The sequence below is a fragment of the Myotis nattereri genome (genome assembly GCF_964212035.1).
Source record: "Myotis nattereri genome assembly, chromosome: 8".
Taxonomy (NCBI): Eukaryota; Metazoa; Chordata; class Mammalia; order Chiroptera; family Vespertilionidae; genus Myotis; species Myotis nattereri.
Window position 1 is genome coordinate 68,877,290 of NC_138083.1, and position 12,269 is coordinate 68,889,558.

General features: G+C 47.3%; 1 protein-coding gene across 3 annotated transcripts in view; it reads left to right on the plus strand.

Annotated features, from left to right (window-relative positions):
• The first annotated feature begins 2,023 nt into the window (after nt 1-2,023).
• The window catches only part of ELMO2 (engulfment and cell motility 2), a 38,486-nt gene continuing 28,240 nt past the window's right edge, over nt 2,024-12,269 (plus strand). For 2 of the 3 annotated variants that reach the window (XM_081097477.1, XM_081097479.1), the window contains exon 1: nt 2,030-2,101. The gene's annotated coding sequence lies outside the window, so the exon portion shown is untranslated. Of the gene's footprint in view, nt 2,102-12,269 lie in introns of all 3 variants that reach the window. The other variant, XM_081097478.1, reaches the window with a different exon arrangement.

A 12,269-nucleotide genomic window follows, 5' to 3' on the forward strand; every position in this document is an offset into this window, starting at 1 on the left:
GTTGATAACGGTAAAATGAATGCAGCCTGCCGAAACCGGTTTGGCTCAGTGGATAGAGCGTCGGCCTGCGGACTGAGGGGTCCCGGCTTCGATTCCGGTCAAGGGCATGTGCCTTGGTTGCAGGCATATCCCCAGTGGGGGATGTGCAGGAGGCGGCGGATCGACGTTTCTCTCTCATCAATGTTTCGAACTCTCTATCTCTCTCCCTTCCTCTCTGTAAAAAAAAAAAAAAAAAAGAAAAAGAAATGAATGCAGCCACTCCTTCCATGGGACAGGCAGGAAATCTGCTACCAGTGGTCCTCAACCTTCCTAATGCCGCGACCCTTTAATACAGTTCCTCATGTTGTGGTGACCCCCAACCATAAAATGATTTTTGTTACTACTTCATAACTGTAATTTTGCTACTGTTATGAATCGTAATGTAAATATCTGATATGCAGGATGTATTTTCATTGTTCGCGACCCACAGGTTGAGAACCGCTGTACCAAGGGGGAGCTCTCATGTCCCTCTCACAACACACTGTGGGAGACAGAGGATGGGGGGTGAGGGAAGCTGGATCTGACTTCCGGTTCCTGCATTAACCTTAGGCCGGTCTTTAACGTTGACATGCTTTAGATTGCTCCTTTTGAAATGATAAGGCTGATAACAGCATCATTAACAATAATAATACATCAATAATAATGAATGGTAGTGTGAATGATAACAATGTGGATGTGAGGATCCCACAAAGCAATAGTCTGTGAAAGGCTTTGGTATCCAGCAAAGTGTAGACCAGGGGTGGGCAAACTACTGCCATAGGCCACCACCGATTTTGTAAATAAAGTTGCAATAGAACGCAGACACAATCACTTGCTCATATGTTGTCAGTGGCTGCGTTCACGCTAAAACGCAAAATTGAGTGGCCGTGATGGTGATCGCGTGGCCAAAAGCATTTCCTATCTGGACCTCTGTGGAAAGCTTGCTGATGACCTTTGCAAGGACTGCAGCCTCAAACTTCCTTGAGCATCGTTTTATTCGCCAGTAAACCAGGACTAATAAGAATCACCGTCATTTCTGAGATGTTTTGAGGATCAAATGAAACAACGTATGTAAAACTGCTTTGCCGGCTGGTAAGTGCCATGTAAACGGCAGTCGTTATTTAGTCCCTTTGCTGAGTATCAATCCGTTTCATTATTTAGTCTCCACTGAGCATCTGTAAAACGGACAACTAAATACCTGCCTCCCGGCGTGGTTGTACGGACCCGTGAAATAAAATGGTGAAAGCGTAAACTTTGGAATCAAACACGCGCAAGCTGGTGTCTTACTCTGCCCGTTACCATCTGTGTGATCTGGTTCCCTCGGAAGACCCGTGTCCTTGTCTGTAACCAGGGGCCCGGCATTGCTCCTCCCTCGGAGGTGCTGCGAGTGTAAGGGGCGATGGCAGGAGCGAGGCCTTGGCGCCCTGCCGGCCTTGTTCCCATCGCAGTGGCGGTGACAAATGCCACCGCCCACGGGTCTCTATCAACAGCACCGCTGAGCTGCACCCTCTGCCTCGGCTCAGCGCCCACGGTCAGCCCTGGGTGCCGGTATAATTAGCTCCGTCTCGGTGGCGAGCATGCTCACAGCCTCTGACACCGCTGTCACCTCCCGCTCGGTTATCCCCACTCCGGGCACGGGTCTGAGTGCCACAGAGGACGAGCTGGCACTCGAAGCCTCTGACTCCTCACAAGGAATCGAAGCCTCTTCCTTCACTCCCGGGGTGTGCCAAAAGACGAATTTAAAGGGGGGAAAAATGGTGCCTCTTGCGTTTGCTGAGAAATCCGTTCCTCCAGATCCCATAACCCACGGAGGGGGAAAAGGCAGCCTGTTTCTTTAAGAGGCCTCAGCTAGCCGGGCGGAGACCCCTGGCGTTTCCCGCGACAGCTGGGCCCGCCCTTTCTTGAGTGACAGGCCAACAAACGAATTGAAGGAAGAGAGTTCAGCGTGACGGCGAAAGGGAGCAATAGAGGCCCGGGTCGGCCTGCGCGGGGCGGGGCCCTGGAAAGGCGGGGCGGGCGGAGGCCGGAGGAGCGGCGGCAGCGGGACCCCAGCGCGGGGAGCGGGGCCTAGGTCCGCGCCCAGGTGAGTGCGGGGCGCGCCGGGGGCCGGGTCGTGGCGGGCTGCGGAGAAGGGCCTGGCTCTAAGGACGCGGCGAGGAGAAGCGCGTTCCGGCTGGGAAGGGGCCGGGGGCTGCTGCCCTGGGGGCTGAGGGGCTGGAGCGGGCGGGCCTGGGCTGCACCGGGCGGGCTCGCAGCTCCTAAGGGGTCGTGGCCCAGCCGGTCCGCCCGGCTCGCGGGGATGCCGAGTCCCTGACTAGGAAGGGGTGCCGGGTGGGAAGAGGGCGGGCCAGGCGGTGAGGAGCGGGGGCTGGGTCGGAGGGAGGCGGGGGAAGGAGCGTGGAGCCGGGGGCGCGACGGGAGCTGGGGGGCGAGGAGATGGGAGAGGGACGGGATGGGAGAGGGTCAGTAGGAGAGTGTCCAGGGCTGGGTGGCACGTGTTCGTACCCGGGAGCCCTTGACATCGCCGCCCCGCTGCACACTCAGACACTGGTCACCACCCCGCCCGCCCGCCCGCCCTCTGACCGGCTCGGTAGCCGCGTTCCATTCACTTCCCATCGCCCCGCGCCCTCGCGGCTCAGGCCTCTCTCTCCTCTGGCCTGTCCCGGTGTCCCGCTGACCCGCCCACATGCCCTCGGCCCTCTCGCGTCTCCGTGGGCCTCGCACCGTCGCCAGAGGCATCTTTTCAAAATGCAGATCAGACCCGGACACTGGGCTTCTGAAAGCTGGCGGGCTTCCCGGCTCCCGAAGGGTCAGCCCCGGCCCTCAGCCCCAGCCCCGGAGATCTGGCCCTCCGGCCTCTCCTTCCTCCCAGGCTGCGAATCCCTCAGGCTCAACACTCTCCTCCCCCTGGACGCCCTCAGCCCCCAGGGTCTTGACGCTTGGACTTCCTGATCCCTGGGCCTCTCTTCCCGCCTGACCTAGTCCAGTCTTCATCCTTCAAAGCGCCATTCAAGTATCGCTTCCCCTCGGCATCCGCGGCCCAACGCCCCCACCCAGTGAATTCCCCACTTTCGTCACCCCGTGCACTTCTCCTTCCCGCACTTGCACAGCTGCAGCGGCACTGATTTAGGAAAGCACTCCTGTCTCTCTAGCCCGCCAGCTACAAGGTTCACCAGGAAGAACGCAGTGCCTGCTTTTGCTCCTTGTGCCTCCAGCATCGTGCACTGGGCCAGGCACTGGATATATTTATTTTAAAAGTGAATGGAGGACTTGGCTTTGGCAGGAGGAAGGGTGTGGTCCCTTATGTCCTACCAGTGGGGGCAGGAAACCAACACGGGGATACTCTGTGTGTGCCGGGCTCTGTGCTGCAGCAGTGCGGTCCAAGAGAAATACCATGCAATACGTATAATTTAAAAATGTTCAGTCGCCGCATTGAGAAGAAACAGGTGAAATGAATTCTTGTAATGTATACTTACTTAATATATTCCAAAATATTATTTGGACATGTAATCGATATAAAAACATTATGAATTAGATAGTTCACGTTTTTGTGTGTATACCGAGTCTTTGAGATCTGGTGTGTGTTTTGCACTCACAGCCCATCTCAGTTCTTGGTGACCGTATTTCAAATGCTCAGTAGCCACATGTGCTAGGGGGCTGCTGTGTTGGGCTGTGCGGTGCTAGGAGCTTTATATACCTGTGACATTATATACCTGTGTCCCTTTTTGAGTCTAGAGGCGGATAAAATGCCACAGGTATATAAAGTATTATCTGCACTTGACTAGCAAAAATGATGAAGCTCCTAAAAGTTACTTTGCCTGCCAGCAGTCATCCTAGAATGATGAGAATGAGGACTCCCATCTGTTAATATGTCAATACTCTATGCTGCCTCTAGGAGGTGCCAAGGAGGTTTGAGGGTACAGGAAGTGGGGACTAAACTTATTGGAAACAGTAGTATTTCGGGTATATTGGGTATTCTAACTTGTTCCATGCACAGATAATGTGTCTGAATGCATATTTGATGCAGTTGAAGGAAAAATCTGGCAAGTCCTTCTTTCACCCAGTCACCAGACCTCAGCATAGCCTGCACCCACTCAGCCTGGGCCCAGGATCTGGACAGAACAATGTGCACCCCTGCAGCATCTCAAAGGTGCTGGGGGTGCTAGGCTTGAGTTAACAGTCAGGCTGTTCAGTTTCATAATTGCTCGCCGAGTGAGGTCCTCACCACGGTGAGGCCGGCACTGTTGTAGGCCGTTTAGGATGACCGAGAGTATAAGTCACAGCCTTCATCTTTAGGATGCTTATCGTGTAGTTGCAAAAACAGTGATCACAGAATGATTAGATGATGTGCAAGACACCGTGGTGATGAAGAACCAGGATCAGTGATGTGCAGAGACTGCAAAGTGGCTCTTTCTAAGCGAAACAGTGCAATGCGCATGAAAGTGTTTAATTTGAACTTCTTTATGCAGGGCGGGTACTTTGCAGTTTGCCACCATCCCTACATAGATGCCACTTGACTTATTTACTTACTTAGCTGGCTGCTTAAGGTATCTAGGGGTTTGGATGTTTTTCTTGAGGTGTGTGTGTCTTTTGTTAATCCTCACCCCCCAAGGATATTTTTTTCTAGAGAGAGTGGAAGGGATGGGGAGAGACACAGAGAGAAACATCGATGTGAGAGAGATGCATCGATTGGTTGCCTCCCACATGGGCCCGACCAGGGCCGGGGATAGAGCCTGTAACTAAGGTACATGCCCTTGACCAGAATCAAACCTGGGACCCTGCCGTCTGCAAGCTGATGCTCTAACCACTGAGCGACTGGCTAGGGCATGCTTAAGGCATATGAATTTCTAACCCCATTAGACATGCTGGTTTTAGAAGAGAGCTACTGGAAGGGATTTGTTGAGCACCTATTATGTCCCATTGTATTGGACACAGCTCTGGAACTGGCTGTAAAACTCCCCAAGATTATTCTGCTAGAAGAAAATGATGATGATAATAATAATAATAATAATAATAATAGAACAACACAACCAGCAGTGCTTTGCCTTTTATATTGATTTTCCTCCTTTTCACATATGTTCCCTCATTTTATCATCATTATACTTCAGCCTAGCAAGTAGGGCCCTTTTATGCTGGTGAAACATGGCTACAATGTTTTTGCAACTTCTTCAAGTTCATAGTTGGAATTCTGCTTACTCTGTGTCAGGTATTATGCTTAAATGGTTTACATATATTATCCCACTTATGTTTCCAACAACTTTATAGAGTAGGATGCTAACCCCCATTTTATAGCTAAGGAAATTTTATAAGTAACGAAATCCACTCCAGAACACATGCTCCTGATAAGCTACACCGTCTCACTAGAAGGTCAAGGTTGGAAGAGACCTCAAAAACATCTTGTCCAACCCCCTCAGTAGATCAGGACCTGAAGTCTAGAGAGGCTTGTGCTTGTAGGCAGTGAGGTCTCCTGTGCTCCAGGGGGGAAGACTAGCCCAAAAATGAGGGCCCACGCCTTCTTTTGTTCCTAACTAGTGGTGTGGCCTTGCCAACTTCTTCGGACCTCTGTTCCCTTATTTGTAAAATGGGAGGGCTTGGCCTGATTTTACAAAAACAATGCTGTGTTGTTATGGTTGGTATTGAAGGAGTCAGGCCCACAGCCCAGATTTCAGGCCTAACCCAGGACTCTTAGCTCCCCACACTCCTTCCCTTACACAGCTCTGCCTCCCAGTTGCAACCATGGTGGTCTGTTGAAGGAAAACCATCTCTTAAAGTTCATCTGTATTTTCCATCTCAGTTTCTGTTCCTTTGATTGCCAAAGACTGAAGCAAGTGGTCTGTAAACACTGACCCCTTCTAAATCCGTTTTCTCTGTTATAGTAAGGGGTTCACAAGTTCTAGGCAATGAATAAGCCTCTGTCATTAGTGTTTATATTCTATTTTAAAGGCAGTTAGGTGAGAGCCATCCTGAAGGGTATTTTTGGTGTGGAATTCTGTGGGCACAACTGTGTACTGGGCATTGTGCTATGAATTTTGGGGAGTAGGCACAGGCTTGATCCTCACATTGCTGTGGCTTTTGACCCAGGCCACCCATTAGAATCACCTGGGAGAGTATTTCCATGACTGTGGGGTGGGCATTGATGCACAACTAGAGTTGAGAACCACTGGTCTAGAGCTGCTTTTCAGACTTTGAGGTATACATGATCCCCTTGGATGGACCTTTTTGAAGGCAGATTCTGACTCAGTGGGTGATTTGTATTCCTGCAGCTCCCAGGCAAGGCCAGTGCTGCCAGTGTGCAGATCACACTTAGAGTAGCAAGAGCAGACACTGCTCATAGGGAAGTCACAGTCATTGGGATTGTGAAGGTATGTCTAAAAGACGAGGAGAGCAGATGAGGGCACGGGGTGCAGGACTAGGAAATCCACTTGGGAGAGTGATTGTCTGAGCTGGGCCTTGAAGAATGAGTAGGAGTTTATCAGCTGAGCATGGTGAAGGCAACAAAAGTCCAGACTTGGAGGATGTTTGAAGGAACAAAGTGGCCTGATGTGAGGGATGTAGCATCTACAAGGGAGAGTCTGAAAGCCACAGGAACTGGAGTAAGGGCATGCTCTGTTCAGGAGTGTCAGCTCCCTTATGTGAGTCCAGGAACACGGCAGAAGGTTTCTAAGCAGGATAAGAGGAGACCTAGGTGATTCTTAGGGTAGGTGTTAAGCGGAAGAAGCCCAGTTACCCTGTTTCCACACCCTTCCTCACCACACTTGGGCTCTATCTAATTTAGTGGTTTTTAACCACATGTTTGAATAAGTCTTGTGTCCAACAAATTTCAACAAAAAGGAGAAATCTCAGCTGCCTTTGGTATGATGGTCCTTCGCAGCGTTTCTAGCAGTGAATGTCAGAACATGAATCTCTGCCCCCCGAATTCCCCTCTTCTCTACCTCAGAGCCTCCGCGTCATTTGGTGGTCAGAACTAAGGGAAGTTGAGTCACTTCTCAGATGAGAAGATCTCAGGGAGCAGCCTCTGTTGAGATTGTGTTCTTGATTAGAATGATGGTGTGACCTCTAGTTGCCTTCCTGGTGTGGCTATTCTGCTGCAGGAAACATAAACCAAACTTAACCCCTGCCTCCCCCACTGAGTTGAAAGCAGAACAGAACAAAGAGCAATAGGCAATCCTACCCTAAAAAGAAAGGGGGGAGGGAGAAGGAGGGAGCTGGAAACCTCTGGCATTCTTCATTCTGAATTCCTCACTAATCGGAAAGGATCATCTTTCACTTCCTTTCTTAAGATGGGCTGTCCACCCCCTGTCAGAATCCAGCTCCACAAAGGAGTCACTGCATAGGTGATTGATGGGAAGGCTCCAAGGTGTTGATTTGATCAGCACACCTTCCAGAAGCCAGGGAGAGAATGCTTCATTGGAGACACCAATGCTGCTATTTTTCTCTTGTTGCCCCAGCGTTGCCTTTGAAAACCTGGGCTTTCAATCCTTATAGAATTATCTTCTTCAAATCAGTGTGTACCTCGCTCCTGTTCTTTGGCATTTTGAGTTTTCCATGTCATCTTTATAGCCTTAATGGTTCCAAGGGGATGGGAGGGCAAGGGATGGAGAGCTATGTAATCAATCGGAAGGGGCATTTTCCTTCTCTGCCCTCTGGGCCTGGATGTAGAGCTGTAGCTCCCTTATCCTGACTGTTAGTGAGCTCTATAGAATTGCTGAGTGGCGGAGTAAGGCTATTTATAAACCCGAGAATTTTGCAATGTTACTGAATTGCTTCCACCTAATTTCCACTTCCTTTCTAAAATGAAAATGAAAAGAGTAAGCAAACAAGTGCTGGATGAGCTCCCCACAAGGAGATCCTTTATCCTGGGAAAATGGTCTGGAGAATGTTATTACTTCCATTCTCCTATTTCCCGATGTTTCTATAGGGAGAAAAGCAGAGGGATAGTTCCCCCTTCCTTTTAACTAGAGTCAGGGTACTAAATCTGGTTTTCAAGTGAAATCCACTCTAATGTTAGATACAAAAAAACAACAACTTTAAATAATGGAAATACTGTGTAGTTGGGAGGTTGTAAGACATGGCAGACACATCAGGCAACTAAGACAATTCATGCCAGTCCCTTTCCATTTAGAACCAGCCAGTGCATAGGTGTTGAAGTCAGGGCTGGTGGATGTAAGCAGACACGGCTGCTCACTGAATCACAACTATATGCCTGGTGAGACCACAGGGGTGTACCTGCCCTGGAGGAGGAGCTAGTGAAAAGAGAGGTGTTTTTGCTAAGGAATGGTAAGGAAAGCTAAGAATGGTACAAAGAGGAAGTGACATTTGAGCTGGGCTTTGAAGCTTGAATAGGAGTTCATTTGACAGTCAAGGAAGGAAGAGAATGTGAAAAGGTACAGAAGAAATGAAGGAACATGACCTACCTCATAAAAATAGCACCTAGACCAGGGAGATCTGGCTGGATTGTGCAGGACTGAATAGTTTAGATGGTGGAGTACCATTATCTGTTAAAATAGTGAGTTGTTGTTTTGTGGGTCTCTTAGCGTCAGTGTATTCTAGCTTCAAGTACAGCAAACTAGAATTCTCCCCTGAGCACTTGCTATGGGCCAATCACAGTGTTCCTGTGTTCACGTGGCTTTCAGACAACACCAGTCTGCCTGGGATCAAATTCTGGCTGCACCACTTCCTTGCTGTGACACTGAGAATGGAACTTAATTTTTCTGTGCCTCCCATTTTTTTTATCGGTAAATAAGGGTAATAATGTACCACAAGGGGTTGCTGTGTAGGTTAAATGAGTTCATATTTGCAAAGCCCTTAGAACAGTACCATAGTACTATGTAATTGTTAGCTAATGTCATCATCAAAGGAATTCTTATATAGAGGGAAGAGAATGAATTTTGAAGTCCTAAGACCTAGCCTTGTGACCCAGTTCTGAGGTGGAGGCATATGGAAGACAAGTTTCTCAACTCGTCCGAACTTCAGTTGCCTCACCGATAAAATGGGGGTGATTTCAGGGTTTTTGTGAGCATCAGCTATAAAAATGCTGTAGAGTGAGCGATCGACTGTAAAGAGGCATCTACACATGACTGTGAAGTACAGATGATTGCTATAAAGTCACCATATAACTGCTCTGTTTTAAACAGACCAGACTTCTTCTCTAAGTGGTTTCTACTCTTCATTAGTTCAGCCAGTGTTAATTAGGGCCTTCCTGATGCATCATCTTATGCGTGTTATGCTGTGTTCTGTTCATACCTCCCTATTAGAGTTGCTTCAAAGCTTGCGTCAATCTTAGTCTTAGGCTCTATCGCTGCAATGAACAGAAATGCAGGCTAGTTTAATTTCAAGTGTTATTGGCATGGTACAAGGGAATTTCCGGTACCACAAGCGTAGGAGGTGTAGCCATGGAATCTCAAAAGTCCTCAGGCAGTGGCCTCTTCCATCTCTTTCGGGGACTTTGTGGCTTCTGGTTTCTGGCTTCCAATCGCCTGCAAATTTCTGGGCTCTTTCTGCAGAGCAGCTCCCTCTGCAGGGCTCTTGGGGTTTGCTTCTCTGTACCTTTGGCTTACGAATGGCCTGGGCTTGCCATGATACCTCTTCTAAAGCTGACTGTGACCTTTCTGTTCCAGGGCCATTGCCACCCAACTCCCTTTTAGCCTGTGTCTGTAAGTTCAAGAGGAAGAGTTGGACTAGTCCAGCTAAAGTTGAGTGTTCACCGTGGTGCCATCAGCTATGGCATAGTTGGGAAGAGGTCATTCAACACACTGGGCTGCCTGGGCTTTGTGGGAAAGGGCAGAGTTGCTGAGAATGGGGGTTTATAGTATCTCTGGAGTAGTCTTTTTTTTTTTCTTTTAATTAAATCTTTATTGTTCAGATTATTACATTTGTTCCTCTTTTTTTCCCCCAAAAACTCCCCTCCTCCAAGTTCCCGCCCCACCCTCCGCCCTCACTCCCCACCCACTGTCCTCATCCATAGGTGCACGATTTTTGTCAGTCTCTTCCTGCATCTCCCCCACCCCTTTCCCCCCCGAGAATAGTCAGTCCATTCCCTTTCTATGTCCCTGATTCTATTATAATCACCAGTTCATTCTGTACATCAGATTATATATTCACTTGATTCTTAGATTCACTTGTTGATAGATACATATTTGTTGTTCATAATTTGTATCTTTACCTTTTTCTTCCTCTTCCTCTTCTTAAAGGATACCTTTCAGCATTTCATATAATACTGGTTTGGTGGTGATGAACTCCTTTAGCTTTTCCTTATCTGTGAAGCACTTTATCTGACCTTCAATTCTGAATGATAGCTTTGCTGGATAAAGTAATCTTGGTTGTAGGTTCTTGGTATTCATCACTTTGAATATTTCTTGCCACTCCCTTCTGGCCTGCAAAGTTTCTGTTGAGAAATCAGCTGACAGTCGTATGGGTATTCCCTTGTAGGTAACTGAGTTTCTTTCTCTTGCTGTTTTTAAGATTCTCTCTTTGTCTTTTGCTCTTGGCATTTTAATTATGATGTGTCTTGGTGTGGTCCTCTTTGGATTCCTTTTGTTTGGGGTTCTCCGCGCTTCTTGGACCTGTAAGTCCATTTCTTTCACCAGGTGGGGGAAGTTTTCTGTCATTATTTCTTCAAATAGGTTTTCAATATCTTGCTCTCTCTCATCTTCTGGCACCCCTATAATTCTTCTGGAGTAGTCTTGGTGGTTGCAAATCTCCAAGCTTTAAAATGGATATAAATTCTAGGAACAGTTGGGAATCACTCAGGGCTAACTTTAACAAGGAAAGGGACAGTCGATCTAGGAAATGCCATATCGGGTCAAAGTCAAGTGGAACTATAAATTAATGAGCTTTAGCTTGTTTATCTCTAACAATAGTACCTAGAAAAGAGTTCCCCAAAACACTATTTGTTTCTTAGCAGCACCATCGAAATAAGGGTGTAGCTTCTTTCGGTAAGGACTTTGAAATGGGCAATCTGCATTCAAAGTTTTAAGTTCTACTTTAGAATCACGGACTTTTAGACTTAGAAGGCATCTTACACATGCTTTAGATTAACACTCACATCTCACAGTAGAAAGCAAACTGAGACTTGGGTAAAGAGACATGTGCACATCACCCAGACGCTTAGTGATGGAACTGGGACTAGGTCCTGAGTCCTTGGCTCTAAAGCCAGGTGCTACTTCATCAGGAAAAGTCACCCCAGCAAGCTGCTCTTCCTGTTGTACCTATGCTGTCTACTTATTTTCAAAACAAGGAAAAAATGAACTAAATAACAAATGTTCTAAGAAGGCATACTGTTCAGTTCCGTGTATATAAAGTACAAAAACAGGCGAAGTGATAGAAGTCAGAAAGAAGTTGTCTCTCAGAAGGCTGGGAGGTAGGGGATTGACTGGAATGATGGAGGGAATTTTCTGGGGTAATGAAAATGTTCCAAGTCTTGTTTTAGATTAGAGAGATGTGGGTATTTCCATTATATATATAATATACTTACATTATAGAAACATATGCATAATAGAAATACATATAATAGAACTATATATAGAAGCTCTGTGCATTTTATTGTATGTAAATGACATCTCAATTTTCTTTTTTCTTTTTTTATTTTTTTTATTTATTGCTTAAAGTATTACAAAGGGTATTACATATGTGTCCATTTTATCCCCCCGCCCTAGACAGTCCCCTAGCCTCCCCTATCCCCCAGTGTCTTATGTCCATTGGTTATGCTTATATGCATGCATACAAGTCCTTTAGTTGATCTCTTACCCCCCTACCTCCTGCCCCCCAACCCTCCCCGGCCTTCCCGCTGCAGTTTGACAATCTGTTTGAGGCAGCTCTGCCTCTGTATCTATTATTGTTCAAAAGTTTATAATGGTCTCTATTATCCATGAATGAGTGAGATCATGTGGTATTTTTCCTTCATTGACTGGCTTATTTCACTTAGCATAATGCTCTCCAGTTCCATCCATGACGTTGCAAATGGTAAGAGTTCCTTCCTTTTTAGAGCAGCATAGTATTCCATCATGTAGATGTACCACAGTTTTCTAATCCATTCATCTACTGATGGGCACTTAGGCTGTTTCCAGATCTTAGCTATGGTGAATTGTGCTGCTATGAACATAGGGGTGCATATATCCTTTCTGATTGGTGTTTCTGGTTTCTTGGGATATATTCCTAGAAGTGGGATCACAGGGTCAAATGGGAGTTCCATTTTCAGTTTTTTAAGGAAACTCCATACTGTCTTCCATAGTGGCTGCACCAGTCTGCATTCC